Source organism: Enhydra lutris, unplaced genomic scaffold (assembly GCF_002288905.1).
Source record: "Enhydra lutris kenyoni isolate GAN:26980312 unplaced genomic scaffold, ASM228890v2 scaffoldscaffold15, whole genome shotgun sequence".
Taxonomy (NCBI): Eukaryota; Metazoa; Chordata; class Mammalia; order Carnivora; family Mustelidae; genus Enhydra; species Enhydra lutris.
In genome coordinates this window covers 1,851,672-1,868,646 of record NW_019154099.1, presented here as the reverse complement: position 1 = coordinate 1,868,646, position 16,975 = coordinate 1,851,672, and the positions used below count along the sequence as shown (strand labels likewise).

The 16,975-nt window shown below is 37.4% G+C and overlaps 1 pseudogene; it reads right to left on the bottom strand.

The window, feature by feature from the left end:
• Positions 1 to 7,464, bottom strand: part of LOC111147167 — a 25,711-nt pseudogene extending 18,247 nt beyond the window's left edge.
• Positions 7,465 to 16,975: the final 9,511 nt, after the last annotated feature.

The window sequence follows — 16,975 nt, the reverse complement described above, 5'->3', positions numbered from 1 at the left end:
TTTTGATCTTAATGAAGTCCCAATAGTTCATTTTTGCCCTTGCTTCCCTTGCCTTTGGCAATGTTTCTAGGAAGAAGTTCCTGTGGCTGAGATCGAAAAGGTTGCTGCCTGTGTTCTCCTGAAGGATTTTGATGGATTCCTTTCTCACATTGAGGTCTTTCCTCCACTTTTAATCTATTTTTGTGTGTGGTGTAAGGAAATGGTCCAGTTTCATTTTTCTGCAAGTGGCTGTCCAATTTTCCCAACACCATTTGTTGAAGAGGCTGTCTTTTTTCCATTGGACATTCTTTCCTGCTTTGTCGAAGATTAGTTGACCATAGAGTTGAGGGTCTATTTCTGGGCTCTCTATTCTGTTCCATTGATCTATGTGTCTGTTTTTGTGCCAGTACCATACTGTCTTGATGGTTATAGCTTTGTAATAGAGCTTGAGGTCTGGAATTGTGATGCCACCAATTTTGGCTTTCTTTTTCAACATTCCTCTGGCTATTCGAGGTCTTTTCTGGTTCCATATAAATTTTAGGGTTATTTGTTCCATTTCTTTGAAAAAAATTGATGGTATTTTGATAGGGATTGCATTAAGTGTGTAGATTGCTTTAGGTGGCATAGACATTTTCACAATATTTGTTCTTCCCATCCACGAGCATGGAACGTTTTTCCATTTCTTTGTATCTTCCTCCATTTCTTTCATGAGTACTTTATAGCTGAGTACACATTCTTTGCTTCTTTGGTTAGCTTTATTCCTAGGTATCTTATGGTTTTGGGTGCAGTTGTAAATGGAATTGACTCCTTAAATCCTCTTTCTTCTGTCTTGCTCTTGGTGTATAGAAATGCAACTGATTTCTGTGCACTGATTTTATATCCTGAAACTTTATAGAATTCCTGCATGAGTTCTAGTAGTTTTGGAGTGGAGTATTTTGGGTTTTCCACATAAAGTATCATATCATCTGCAAAGAGTGAGAGTTTGAGTTCTTCTTTGCTGATTCAGATGTCTTTTATTTCTTTCTGTTGTCTGATTGCTGAAGCTACGACTTCTAGTACTACATTGAAAAATAGTGGTGATAGTGGATATCCCTGCTATATTCCTGACCTTAGGGGAAAAGCTCTCAAGTTTTTCCCCATTGAGAATGATATTCCTTGTGGGTTTTTCATAGATGGCTTTGATGATATTGAGGTATGTGCCCTCTATTCCTACACCGTGAAGAGTTTTGATCAAGAAAAGATGCTGCAGGGGCGCCTGGGTGGCTCAGTGGGTTAAAGCCTCTGCCTTTAGCTCAGGTCATAATCCCTGGGTCCGGAGATCGAGCCCCGAATCGGGATTTCTGCTCAGCAGGGAGCCTGCTTCCCTTCCTCTCTCTGCCTGCCTCTCTGCCTACTTGTGATCTCTATCAAATAAATAAATAAATAAATTTTTAAAAAAGGAAAAAAAAAAAAGAAAAGATGCTGCAATTTGTCAAATGCTTTTTCATTATCTATTGAGAGTATCATATGTTTCTTGTTCTTTCTTTTATTAATGTATCACATTGATTGATTTGCAGATGTTGAACCAACCTTGCAGCCCAGGAATAAATCCCACTTGGTCGTGGTGAATAATATTCCTAATGTACTATTGGATCCTATAGGCTAGTATTTTGGTGAGAATTTTTGCATCTGTGTTCATCAAGGATATTGGTCTGTAATTCTCCTTTTTAATGGGGTCTTTGTCTGGTTTTCGGATCAAGGTAATGCTGGCCTCATAAAACGAGTTTGGAAATTTTCCTTCCATTTCTATTTTTTGGAACAGTTTCAGGATAATAGGTATTAATTCTTTAAATGTTTGGTAGAATTCCCCTGGGAAACCATCTGGCCCTGGGCTCTTGTTTGTTGGGAGAGTTTTGATGACTGCTTCAATCTCCTTACTGGTTATGGGTCTGTTCAGGTTTTCTGTTTCTTCCTGGCTCAGTTTTGGTAGTTTATACATCTCTAGGAATGCATCCTTTTCTTTCAGATTGTCAAATTTACTGGCGTATAGTTGCTCATAATGTGTTCTTATAGTTGTTTGTTTTTCTTTGGTTTTGCTTGTGATCTCTCTTCTGTCATTCATGATTTTATTAATTTGGGTCCTTTCTCTTTTCTTTTTGATAAGTCTGGCCAGGGGTTTATCAATCTTATTAATTCTTTCAAAGAACCAGCTCCTAGTTTTGTCGGTTTGTTTTACCGTTCTTTTGGTTTCTATTTCATTGGTTTCTGCTTTGATCTTTATTATTTCTCTTCTCCTGCTGGGTTTAGGCTTTCTTTGCTGTTCTTTTTCCAAGTCCTTTAGGTGTAGGATTAGGTTGTGTATTTGAGATCTTTCTTATTTCTTGAGAAAGGCTTGTATGGCTATATACTTTCCTCTTAGGACCACCTTTGCTGTTTCCCAAGGACTTTGAACAGTTGTGCTTTCATTTTCATTTGTATTTGTGAATTTTCTTGATTCTTTAATTTCCTGGTTGTCCCATTCATTCTTTAGTAGGATGCTCTTTAGCCTCCATGTACTTGAGTTCTTTCCAACTTTCATCATGTGGTTGAGTTCTAGTTTCAAAGCATTGGGCTCTGAAAATATCTAGGGAATGATCCCAGCCTTTTCTTACCAGTTGAGACCTGATTTGTGATGTAGGATGTGACCTATTCTGAAGAATGTTCCATGTGCATTAGAGAAGAATGTGTATTCTGTTGCTTTGGAGTGGAATGTTCTGAATATATCTGTGATGTCCATCTGATCCATTGTATCATTTAAAGCCTTTATTTCCTTGTTGATCTTTTGCTTAGATGATCTGTCCATTTCAGTGAGGGGGGATCCCCTACTATTATTGTATTACTGTTGATATGTTTCTTTGATTTTGACATTAATTGGTTTATATAATTGGCTGCTCCCATATTAGGGGCATAGATATTTAAACTTGTTAGATCTTCTTGCTGGACAGACTCTTTGAGTATGATATAGTGTCCTTCCTCATCTCTTATTATAGTCTTTGGCTTAAAATCTAATTTTTCTGATATAAGGATTGCTACCCCAGCTTTCTTTTGATGTCCATTAGCATGGTAAATGGTTTTTCACCCCCTCACTTTAAATCTGGAGGTGTCTTTGGATGCAAAATGAGTTTCTTGCAGATAGCATATCAGTGGGTCTTGTTTTTTTTATCCATTCTGATACCCTGTGTCTTTTGATTGGGGGCATTTAGCCCATTTACATTCTGGGTAACTATTGAAAGATATGAATTTAGTGCCATTGTATTGCCTGTAAGGTGACTGTTACTGTATATTGTCTCTGTTCCTTTCTGGTCTACTACTTTTAGGCTCTCTCTTTGCTTAGAGAACCCCTTTCAATATTTCCTATAGGGCTGGTTTGGTGTTTGCAAATTCTTTTAGTTTTCATTTGTCCTGGAGGCTTTTTATCTCTCCTATTTTCAGTGTTAGCCTAGCTGGATATAGTATTCTTGGCTGCATATTTTTCTCATTTAATGCTCTGAATATATCATGCTGGTCCTTTCTGGCCTGCTAGGTCTCTGTGGATAAGTCTGCTGTCAATCTAATATTTTTACCATTGTATGTTACAGACATCTTACCCCAAGCTGTTTTCAGGGTTTTCTCTTTGTCACAGAGACTTGTAAGTTTTACTATTAGATGACAGGGTGTGGACCCATTTTTATTGATTTTGAGGGGGTTCTCTGTGCCTCCTGGATTTTGATGCTTGTTCCCTTTGCCAAATTAGGGAAATTTTCTGCTATAATTTCCTCCAATATACCTTCTGCCCCCCTCTATCTTTTTTCTTTTCTGGGATCCCAATTATTCTAATATTGTTTCATCTTATGGTATCACTTATCTCTTGAATTCTCCCCTTGTGGTCCTGTTTATCTCTTTTTTGCTCAGCTTCATTTTTCTCTACCATTTGGTCTTCTATATCACTATTTCTCTCTTCTGCCTCATTTATCCTAGCAGTAAGAGCCTCCATTTTTTTTTTTTACTTTTAAAAGATTTTATTTATTTATTTGACAGACAGATCACAAGTAGGCAGAGAGGCAGGCAGAGAGACAGGGGGAAGCAGGCTCACTGCCAAGCGGAGAGCCCGATGCAGGGCTTGATCCCAGGACCCTGAGACCATGACCTGAGCCGAAGGCAGAGGCTTTAACCCACTGAGCCACCCAGGTGCCCCAGAGCCTCCATTTTTGAATGCACCTCATTAATAGCTCCTTTAAATTTCAACTTGGTTAGATTTTAGTTCTTTTATTTCTCTAGATAGGGATTTTATTTCTCCAGAAAGAAATTCTTTATTATTGTCCATGCTTTTTTCGAGCCCAGGTAGCATCTTGATAATCATCATTCTGAACTCTAGTTCTGACATCTTACTAATGTCCATATTGATTAGGTCCCTAGCCCTCAGTACTGCCTCCTTTTTTTTTTTTTTTGTGGTTAGTTTTTCCACCTTTTCATTTTATCCAGGTAAGAATAGATGAATGAGAGAACAAAATAGTAAAAGGGTAGCAATGACCCCAGAAAAATATATACTAACCAAATCAGAAGAGAGCTGAGACTGGGAGGAGAAGAAAGGGGGAAAAAAGAGAAAAAAAAACATATATATATATATATATATATATATATATATATATATAATACGAGTAAACATGATGAAGGGGTGGGATATGACTATAAAAATGAAAATTAAAAAAAGGATTCCAGAAAAAGAATTGATAAGATAAGAAGTTGGTTAAAAAGGAGAAAAAAAAAAGAGGAAAGAATATAATCAGGCTGGAGACTAGAACAAAACTATGTGCTAGATTTAGGGTATATTTTGATCTATTAGTAGAAATTGTATCCCAAAATTTTAAAGAAAAAAAAAAAAACCCTATATGTATACAAGAAATATGGTTAAATACAATGAAGGAATAAAATATGACTATAACAATGAAAATTTAAAATGATTTTAAAAAACATATTGATAAGATAAAATAGTTAAAAAACATTAAAATTGGAAAGAGGAAAAATTAAAAAAATAGAATAAAAATTTTTTTTTAAATTTAACTTTGAAAGACTAACAGATCATGAGATAAAAGCCATGAATTCTATGTGTTGCTCTCCCCTAGCTCTGGAGTTCCGCAGTTCTCATTCATAGATGAACTTGGTCTTGGCTGGATGTTCTTGCTGATCTTCTGGGGAAGAGGCCTTTTGCAGTGATTCTCAAACGTCTTTGCCCGAGGTGGAATTGCACCTCCCTTGCTAGGGGCCTGGCTAAATAATCTGTGCAGGGTTCACTCTTGGGAGTTTTTGTTCCCTGAATGCTTTCCATACAGCTTTGGAGGATGGGAATGAAAATGGTGGCCTCCCAATCTCTGGCCTGGAGGAGCCAAGAGCTCAGGGCCTTCCTCCTCAGTGTGTCCTCAGAGAAAAACAGTCAATCCCTCCTGTCTCCCTGGTCTCTGGCCGTCCTCCATGCTCACCTGGCCTGTGACTGAGAGTTTCTATCTCTGGCACATGGCCCGGTTTGGAGTCTCCAAACCCAGCAGATTCATGCAGTGCACTCCCATGCCACTCTCCCTGGAGGAGGAAGGAAGGGGTATCCCCAGATCTGCCACTTGTGGGGTCCTGGCTCAAAGAGCATGCCTCAGATCACGGTTTAAGTTAACCATGAGCTGAGAGCCCACTGTTTGGCTCCATCTCTGTAGCCGGCTTCCCGACTCCAATACCTGGGGACTCTGCCACACTCAGAAATCCCTGGTTTTTTTGTGACTACGTGGGTCCTGAGACCAAACTGTTCCCGCTAGGGCTCCACCCTGTGCTTAGCCTCTGGGGTGATGTCCCTCAGTGAAGCAGACTTCTAAAAGTTCCAATTTTGTGCTCCACTGCTCTACTGCTTGCTGGAAGCTGGCCTTTCTCCCTGTGGTCTATAGTCCCATCACTTTGGATTCACTTCTCCACACATCCTACCTCCTGAAAGTGCTAGAATTTTTGTTCCTAGCATTGCTGCTCTTCTTCTCTTCAATCTCCTGTTGAGTTTGTAGGTGTTTAGAATGGTTTGATAATGATCTAGCTGAATTCTTGGGACATGATGATATCTCGGTCTCTTACTCCTCTGCCATCTTGCTCCTTCCCTTTGTGTTATTTCTAACAAGAAATTTTCTGTCAGTCTTATTTTTGTTCCTATAGCTTTTACTATGGCTACTTTCAAGTTTTTTGTTTGTTTGTTCATTTGTTTGTTTTTATCTACCAGGGATTTTGAGCAATTTGATTTTAATGGGTGTTGCTGTAGTTTTCCTTATATTTCTTGTCCTCAAGGTTTATGGAGCTTCTTGGATATGTGGATTTGATTTCAACAAATCTGGAAAACCTTTGAACCATTATTTCTTTGGCATTATTTTGGCATTATTTTTCCTGTTTCCTTTCTATATCTTTCACTGGGGACTCCAGTTACCTGTATATTAGACAGTTTGAAGTTGTACTATAGTTTAAAGTTTTTTCTAAGTGTTTTATTTAAGTGATATTTTCTTCTCAGTGTTCTATCTGCTGAATTTCTTCCAGTGTAGTTTTCATCTCTAGAAGTTGAACTTTTTAAGATATCTTTTCTGTTTCTATTTGACTTTTTGAATTTATGGAATGTTCTTATTTTTTTAAATGCTGTTGTCTGTTAATTTTACTATCTGTCTCACTTTGGGGTTGGTTGATTTTTTTTCCTCAATACTTTCCTGTTTCTTTGCATGCCTTTTCTTTCTTTCTTTCTTTCTTTCTTTCAAAGTTACTTGTTAACATTTAATGAACCTCCCTCTGTGTGGCTTCAGGCTACCAGGACAGAGTGCTCCCCCATCCCTTAATCTTTTTTTTTTTTTTTTTTTTTTTTTTTAAAGATTTTATTTATTTATTTGACAGATCACAAGCAGGCAGAGAGGCAGGCAGAGAGAGAGGAGGAAGCAGGCTCCCCTAGAGAGCAGAGAGCCCGATGCGGGGCTCGATCCCAGGACTCTGAGATCATGACCTGAGCCGAAGGCAGTGGCTTAACCCACTGAGCCACCCAGGCGCCCCCCCCATCCCTTAATCTTATCTTTAGCTCTTCTGTTGAAGAATTTGGTCTTCATGATGGGAAGTTGTTATGGGAGCTGTCCCTTCCCCAAAACTTTGTTGTAGTCCAGTTGTACTACATCAATGATAGGAAGAGCTCCAGTCTTGTTTTGGGAAGCATTTATCCATGTCTGCTCATTGACCAAGGTCCACAGTTTACTCAGGTTGACAATTGGGCAGAAGGTCTGGTTCCTCTTGAAGTGGTCATGCCTCATACCCACTTTTCCAAAATAACCTGGGTGATAATTTGTGGAAGTTTATTCTGGGGTGATGCATGCCGCTAGCATCCCCCAGGCCTTCTGGGGGCTTCCAGTGCTTGCTGATGTGTCCTTGGCCATGGGTCCTGTGGCTCTGAAGTTTTCAGGTCTTCTTCAGTCTGGATGGTATATTGGCAGCCCAGATGAAAGAGCATGCCCAATATTTTTTGGTATAATATAAGACATTATGTATTTTTCATTGCTGGGTTCTGACTATGTTTTAATTCTTATAAGTTTCTTGAGTTTTGTTCTGTGATGGAATACAGTTTAAGTTTCTTAGAAACTGTTTGAGCCTTTGAAATCTTACTTTTAATATTTGTAAGGTGGGACTAGAACACTGTTTAATCGAGGACTAATTATTTCCTACTACTGAGGTAAGAACTTTCTGAATACCTTATTTAATTTCTGTAAATGATGAAGTTTTCCAACCTGGCTGGTGGGGACAATCAATTTTCCTGTCTTCATGTGAGCTCCAGGGGCTAGTCTTTTTTTTTTTTTTTTTTTTTTAATCTTTAAACCTGTTTATTTACTTGGGATTTTTCATCTATAAAGTGGTCACACAAATACGTTTTCATAAAGAATCAAGTAATACAAAGAGTATGGAGGAGAAGAGGAGCTCACTTTACGGCTGGTAATGGTATCATTTTCTTCTCTCAAAGGTAATTGCTGTTGATATTTTGTTGGAACTCCTTCTAGTTACCTCTCTTTAACTTCATATGCATATATATCCACACACGTTGATATCATACTTTTTTTTCTGCTTACCACAAGGTCTTGATGATCTTTTCCTATTAGTACTGAAGATCCTCAACACTGAATGCCCCATATTCCATTTTTGAATAATCTCCCTCTGCCTTCTTCTGGTCTGTTAGGACATTACCATGTTCTCAGACCTGTGTTTTCTCCCTCAATGATAGTTCATGGGATGCCAGAACTTGGCATGAACCTGTAGATAGGCCCTTCCTTTTCCTGGTGATGGTGATTCATCTAAGTCACCACAGAATGTAAGCTCTATAGCGTGGAGACTAGGGCTGTCTCATCTGCCATGGTGTCCTCAGGACAGGGTTGACTGATGAATATTATGGAATGGTAAAGATGAATGAATATAATTTCTCTGCACTCCTTTCATCCTCACTCAAAGGGACCTATCCTGGAGGAGCAAGATAATGGACCCAGGTACTGTTCTTTATAATTCTTTGATAGAGTTTTTCCCTGGCTTTTGCTAGTTTCATCCCATTTATGCACTAATCAGTACTTTGAATATGAGGGAGACCCTCTATAGATGTCCAGTTCTCTTTCCCTGCAGCTCTTTCTTTCCCCTGTATCCTGATAACTTTAGCCACGTTGGTCTTTCCAAACTCTTAAGTGCATCTATTCATCCATCATAGGGAGTCTGTGGACTCCATCTGAGTATTCCCTCCCATGGTCTGGAAACTATTTCATGGAAGTGAGCTGGGGCTATTATAGGGCTCTCCTCATTCTTTTTCTGTCCTATGTCTTCTTGTAGGTTCTGTTCTGACAATTATTCACTATCATGTTAACTTTCTTCTTCCATCAAACATTTTAAAAAATATTTCATCCAGTTTTTTAGTATTCTTTTATAAAAAGCTTCACAGTAATTATTGTCTGCAGTTGTTGGAATAAGAGCTCCAAACCTTATAATTTCAACCAAGTATTTTTCAGAGGAGTGAGCAGTTATTTCAGGACTGTTCGAGTCCTCAGGTAGAGTCCAAGTGGTATTCAGAACTGGTCGTTTGGCATGTCTGGCAGTTCTGGTGGAAAAGACTACTGGAAACTTCTTTTCTGATGAGGACTAAGGAGATGCTTGAGAGGGTGCTCATCTTGGGGGGCAGGAAAAGCCAGACAGGATGAGCTTGACTCAACTAAATATTTGTTATCAATGAGGAGGAGTGAGAATGATGTCAGTCATTCATGTTTCTTTTCTGTCCTGCTCCTACTGGATTTATGAAGAGCTGTATACAGAGAGAGTTGACTGTATGTTAAAACAGAAAGGGTACTTTTACTAAAAGTACTGAAAAAAAAAAAAGCAAAGGCTAGGAGCAGAAGGAATAGGTAGGAGCGAGAACCAGTGAAATTTGAGTTATTACTGTTAATGTAACTCTTTAAACACACCCCAGCTGGTGAGGCTTGGAGAAATCAGGTTACAAGAAGCCAAGTTAGCCTGAATGCAGCTGAAACTTTACAGGGCTTCATTAGCAGGAATAGAAGGAGTCCTTGGCATAGAACCATTGTCCATTAGAAACTAGCCTGAGGCCAGAAACTCATTTTACTTTGACCCCAGAATATCCATCAGTTGGTGAGGTTCTTGCCCAGGACTGATATTTTTCTGGGCTGGTATTCAAAGAGATTGATTTAAAAGTCCTTAAATTTTTGCAGTGAGTCACATATAGTGCCCGGTTTGCTGAAACTTAATGTGTTAGAACTGCCTGAGGGCAATTTGTTGGTAACCTGCAGGCACTGAGAAGATACAAAAGATTAATACAGTGCATAAAATGAAAGACAAGTAGTGGGGGTGGGTAGTGGGGAAGCTCTTTGTGGAGAACATAGCTCTAGTTCATAGGATGAAACCTACATTTCACTCAGCAAAAGGTACAAATCTGTTTCACGTTAACTCTACAATTTTAATCAAAAGATAAAGACAGGATGGCAAATATTTAAACAGTGATTAAAACATTGCCCAGGCAAAGGAGGAAATGCCTCCTCTTGCCAACTGTTTGCTTGGACAGAATAAAGTAAATGAGGGGCACACAAACCATCTTCCCGGTTGCTCTCAGGGACACTTGTTGGCATACATGTACCTCCCTCAATCATTAACTTAAGTCCTGTGGGTCCCACTAGAAAGAGCCCAATGAGAAAGGACTCTGAAAACTGTCGATTGCTAAAAAGGGATAGAATATATATTTTTCTTTTAACATATTTTACATGTATAAATGACAGGGTGCAATCAGAACAGATTTCCCTACCACAAGTTTGACTAGTTAATTAAAAACAAACCCATATTTGATTTGGTAGCATAACTCTTCTCCCATCCCCTAATTTGGCTCTTTGCCTGCTGTTAGTCTAATTGCATGGATGGCAGCCTGAGATTCTATGGCCCTTGAGGGTAAATTGAAGAAAATGTTGCCATCACTAATTATAGTGACATTGTGATTGAAAGTAATACTCTGTCTTTTAAAAGACCTAAACTCATAGGAGAGCACAGAAACACCTGAGTATGCCTTGTAAGTCTATACTCTATTAAAGTTCAACATTTCCGTATATCATAAGTGACACTGACAAATTCTCATTCCAGCTTTCAGCTAGGATGACCACGATTTTGACCAAATCCCACTCACTGTTTTCTCCAGTCTTGTTAAAAGTGAAGCTGTTTGGTGTGTTGGCACAAAGGAGTAATGGTGTTATTGTGCTCTTTTGCAGACAGGCAGATGAACGAGTTAGTAACTTAAATCACACGAGTAAATAGCATTCATGGTCACATTCTCAGCATTGGACTAAATACTGCAGGTGAGTGACCAAGAGAACAGAGTATTAGGAGTTGAATTGTATCCCCTCAAAAAAGATATTTTGAAATTCTAACCCCCAGTACTTTACAATGTGATCTTTTTTTAAAACTTAATTTAATTTAATTTTTTAATTTTTTCAGTGCTCTAATTCATTGTTTATGCACCTCAGCCAGTGTTCCATGCAATATGTGTCCTCCTTAATACTTACCACCATGCTCACCCTACTCCCCATCCACCTCCCCTCCAAAACCTTCAGTTTGTTTCTCAGAGTCCACAGTCTCTCATGGTTCGTCTCCCCCTCTGATTTCCCCCAACTAACTTCTCCTCTCCATCTCCCAGTGTCCTCCGTGTTATTCCTTATACTCCACAAGTAAGTGAAACCATATGATAATTGACTCTCTCTGCTGGACTTATTTCACTCAGCATTATCTTATTTAGAAATAGAGTCATTGTAATTAATTAAGATGAAATCATACTGCATTAGAGTGGGCTCCTAATCCAATATGAATGATGTCTTTTTTTTTTTTAAGATTTTATTTATTTGAGAGGGATGGGGCATGGGCAGGGGGAAGTAGCAGAGGCAGAGGGAGAAGCAGACTCCCCACTGAGCAGGGAGCCCAATGAGGGGCTCAATCCCAGGACTCTGGGATCATGACCTGAGCTGAAGGCAGACGCTTAACTGACTGGGCCACCCAGGTGCCCATGACTGTTGCCTTTATACGAAGAGGGCCACGTGAAGATAAAGATACAAAGAGAATGCTATGTATGAATGAAGGCAGAGGTGGGAGTCAGGCAGTTGCAAGCCAAGAAAAGCTGAAGATAGCCAGAAAACCACTAGAAGCTAGGAGAGACACAAGGATTCTCCCCTACAGATTTTAATGAGAATGTGGTCTTGCTAATACCTTGATTTTGGACTTCTAGCATCCTGAACTGGGAGACTATAAATTTCTTTTTCTTTATACCACCAAAGTCTGTAGTACTTTGTTCTGACAGTCCTGGAAACTAATATAGTCAAGAATGTCTCTTGTTTTTAGGATACATGGAATCTGGGTCAGATATGTTGCATACACAGTGTGTAGTAAGGATGAAATGTGGAATGGAGGGAAGGCCAGTAGAGACAAAGTTCCTAGAGGAAGTAAATTTTAAGCTGGTTTCAAAGTGTCCTGATGAAAGTCCTCAAAGATGTTTGAACTGAATGTTTTCCCCTTGTGAAGTCTTGCACCCAAGAGAAGGCTACCTGTAAAATGGCTGAAATGACCAGCTCTTTCTCCTCCCCCAATACAGATTCAAATGATATGAACTAGCCGTAGCTTAATAGACACCCTCTTTATTACTAGTGAGCCAACAGAAGTATAGGATAGCTTAATTACATAGATAAAAAGGAATTTGAAATGTAGAATGTTAAAGCCAAGGGTCTAGTGATTATTTATTCCACATTCTATATAACTATCCTAACCTGAGTGGCTGTTCTAAAACTGGGATAACAAGAACCCTGAGAAAACTTTCTTTTAAAGTGCTAGAACAGAGATTTCACCTCTCTGGTTTTGCAAAGGTGGATTTGGAGCCAGTCTAGCAGCCCATTCCAGCCCTCATAGCATGAAAGCAGAACTCTTGGTTCCATGCCTATGGTGGGCTGCTCCACAAAGCTCTGATGTCCCCCCACTGGCTATTCACCATGTGGGGGCCATATCAGCTCTATGAAATGAATATCTCACCATGTCACTTGCTGTATACAATGTTTTGGTGGCTCTGACTGCCTATAGGTCAAATCTTAACATGATGTTAAAATAAGCTTCCATGATCCATTCCTGCCACACTCTCTTTTTAATTTTACTTCTAGCTACACAAAATTACTTGTTTACACAATACATTCTTATATGTCCTGTTATTGTGACTTTAATTTACTCTCCCCCCACACATAAAATGCCTTTACTTCTTTTTCTACTTGGAAAACTAGTTCAAAACTTTTTAAGAAACACTTTCCTATTTAATAGCCTTCTTGACCATGGGCTCCAACGATCGATCGATCGATCTATCTATCTATCTATCTATCTTTGGCTATATATATATATATATAGAGAGAGAGAGAGAGAGTAGTTGACATACATGTTACATTAGTTTCAGGTGTAAAACATAGTGATTCAGCAAGTTTCTACATTATGCTGTGTTCACCCCAAGTATAGCTACCATCTGTCCTGATACATGGTAAATCCCTTTTACAATACTATTGACTATATTCTTTGTGCTGTGCCTATTATTCTTGTGACTCATTAATTCCATAACTGGAAGCCTGTATCTCCCACTCCCCTTAACGATTTTGCCCATTTCCCCATTTCCTCCCCTCTGGCAACCATCAGTTTGTTCTTTGTATTTATAGGCCTCATACTGCTTTTTTGTTTATTTATTTATCTACTTATTTATTTTAAGATTCTACTTATGAGTGAAATTGTATGGTATTTGTCTTTCTCAGTCTGACTTATTTCATTTAGCATAATACCTTCTAGGTCCAGCCATGTTGTCTCAAATGACATAATGTCATTCTTTTTTATGGCTGTGTAATATTCTAGTGTGTATGTGTGTGTGTGTATGTCTATGCATGTATGTATCTATATCTATCTATCTAATCTATCATCTATTTATCTCTGTATCACATCTCCTTGTTCATTTATCTATTGATGGACACTTAGAGTGTGTCCATATCTTTGTTATTATAAATAATGCTGCAATAAACATGGAGATGTATATATCTTTTTGAATTGGTATTTTCATTTTCTTTGGGTAAATACCTAATAGTGGAATTATTGGATCACGTGATTTTCCTATTTTTGATTTCTTGAGGAACATTTATACTGTGTTCCACAGTGATAGTACTAATTTACCTTCCCATCAACAGTGCATGAGTTTTCCTTTGTCTCCATATCCTCTCCAATACTTATTATTTCTCATCTTTTTGACTTTAGCTATTTTATTTCATTTATTTATTTTTTAAAGATGTTCTTTTTTTTTTTTTTTTAAAGATTTTATTCATTTATTTGACAGAGATCACAAGTAGGCAGAGAGGCAGGCAGAGAGAGGAAGGGAAGCAGGCTCCCTGCTGAGCAGAGAGCCCGATGCGGGGCTCAATCCCAGGACCCTGGGATCATGACCTGAACCGAAGGCAGAGGCTTTAACCCACTGAGCCACCCAGGTGCCTCCAACTTAAGCTATTTTAACATGTATAAGGTGATATCTCATTGTGGTTTTGATTTGCATTTCCCTAATAGTTAGTGACGTTGAGCATGTTTTCATGTGTTCGTTGGCCATGTGTTTCCTTTGGAAAAATGTCTATTCAGGTCTTCTGCCCACTTTTTGAACAGATGGTTTGCTTTTTGGTGTGAGTTGTGTAAGTTCTTTATGTAGCTTGAATATTAACCCCTTATTGTTCATATAACTTATAAATATATTCTCCCATTTAATAAGTTGTCTTTTTGTTTTGTTGATGGCTTTCTTTGCTGTGTGAAAGCTTTTATTTTAATTAATTAATTAATTAATTAATTTTATTTATTTAGTTTTATATAGTTCATTTTTGCTTTGTTTCCCTTGCCTGAGGAGACACATCTAGAAAAATGTTGCTATGACTGATGTTAGAGAAATTATTGCCTATGTTCTTTTTTAGGAATTTTATGGTTTCAGTTCTCACATTTAGGTCTTTGATCCATTTTGAGTTTATTTTCATATATGGTATTAAAAGGTGATCCACTTTTATTTTTTTACATGAAGCTGTCCAGTTTTCCCAGCACCACTTATTCCCCATTGTTATACTCTCCCCTCCTTTGTCAAAGATTAATTGACTGTTTAATAGTGGGCTTATTTTTGGGCTCACTATTCTGTTCTGTTGATCTATGTGTCTGTTTTTGTGCCAGTACCATGCTGTTTTGATTACCAAAGCTTTGTAGTATATCTTAAAATCTAGGACTGTGATTTGGTTTGTTCTTTCTCAAGCTTTGTTCTTTCTCAAGATTGCTTTGGCTATTTGGGGTCTTTTGTGCTTCCATACAGATTTTAGTAGTATTTGTTTAGTATTAGTATCATTTGTTTAGTATTATTTGCTTAGTATTATTTGTTCTAGTTTTGTGAAAAATGCAGTTGGTATTTTGATAGGGATTTCACTGAATCTGTAGACTGCTTTGTGTAGTATGGGAATTTTAGCAATAGTAATTTTTCTAATCCATGAACATGGAATATCTTTCCCTTTTTTTATGTCATTTTCAATTTCCTTTATCAACATTTTATGTTTTTGGAATACAGGTCTTTCACCTCCTTGGTTAAGTTTGTTCCTAGATATTTTATTCTTTTTGGTACATTTGTAAATGGTGTTTTTTCTTAAATTTTTTTCTGCTACTTCAATATTGACATATAGAAATACTTCCAATTTGTGGGTATTAATTTTGGATCCTGAAACTTTACTGAATTCACTTATTACTTCTAGTAGTTTCTTGGTTGAGATTTTAGGCTTTTCTATGTATAGTATCTTGCTATTTGCAAATAGTGACAGTTTAACTTCTTTACCAATATGGATGCCTCTTGTTTCTTTTTCTTGTCTGATTGCTATGGCTAGGACTTCCAGGACAATGTTGAATAAAAGTAGCAAGAATGAACATCTTGCTACTGAAGATCAGTCTTGTTCCTGATCTTAGAGGAAAAACTTTCAGTTTTTCCCCATTGAATATGATGTTAGCTGTGGGTTTGTCAAAAATGGTCTTTATTATGTCGAAGTATGTTATCTCTAACTTCACTTGTTGAGAATTTTTATCATATGTGTCAATTTTGTCAAATGCTTTTTCTGCATCTACTGAGATGATTACATAAGTTATTTCTTGATTTTGTTGATGTAGTGTTTCACATTGATTGATTTGCAAATACTGAACCATCCTTGCATCATCAAAATAAACCCTGCTTGGTCATGGTGAATGATCTTTTTAATGTATTGTATGCAGTTTGCTAATATTTTTTTGAGGATTTTTACATCTGTGTTCATCAGGTATGCTGGTCTGCAGTTTTCTTTCTTTGTGGTGTCTTTATCTGGTTTTAGTCTCAGGATAATGCTAACTTCTTAGAATGTATTTGGGAACTTTCCTTCCTTTATTTTTTGGAATAGTTTGAGAAGAGTAAGTATTAGCTCCTCTTTAAATGTTTGGTAGAATTCACCTGTGAATCCATCTGGTCCTGGACTTCTGTTTGTTGGGAGTTTTTTGATTATTAATTGGTTTTGTTACTTGTAATTGGTTTGTGTAGATTTTTTGTTTCTTTCTGGCTCACTTTTGAAAGATTGTATGTTTCTAGTAATTTATCCATTTCTTCAATGTTGTCCAATTTGTTGACATGTAAGTTTTCCTCATAGTGTCTTATAATTCTTATATTTCTGTGGTGTCACTTGTTAATTCTCTTCCCTTGTTTCTGATTTTATTTGTGTCCTTTCTCTTTTTTTCTTGATGAATCTGGCTAAGGGTTAATCAATTTTGTTTATTATTATAAAGAACTAGTTCATCATTTCATTGATATTTTCTATTTTTTTAAGTTTCTATGTCATTTATTTCTGCACCGATCTTTATTATTTCCTTTCTTATACTCATTTTGGGCTTTGTTTGTTATTCTGTTTCTAGTTTCTTTAGGTACAGAATTACATTGTTTATTGGAGCTTTTTCTTGTTTCTTTAGGTAGAACTGAATTGCTATGTATTTCCCTCTCAGAACTGCTTTTGCTGCATCCCAAAGATTTGGGACCATTGTGTTTCCTTTTTATTTTTCTCCATATATTTTTTATTTCTTCTTTGCTTCATTGACCAATTGGTTGTTTAGCCTCCACATGTTTATGTTTTTTATAATTTTTTCTTGGATTTTATTTCTAGTTTCATACCATTGTGATTGGAAAAGATGCATTGTATGATTTTGATAGTCTTAAATTTATTGAGCTTTTTTTGTGACCTAATTTGTGATCTATTCTGGACAATGTTCCATGTGCATTTGAAAAGAATGTTGTTCTAATATTCTTTTCAGCTAACATCATATTCAAGTATGTACATGGGGCTCACATTCTGGTACAGAAGATGGATGAACAACAGATAAATATTTTATATATATATATATATAT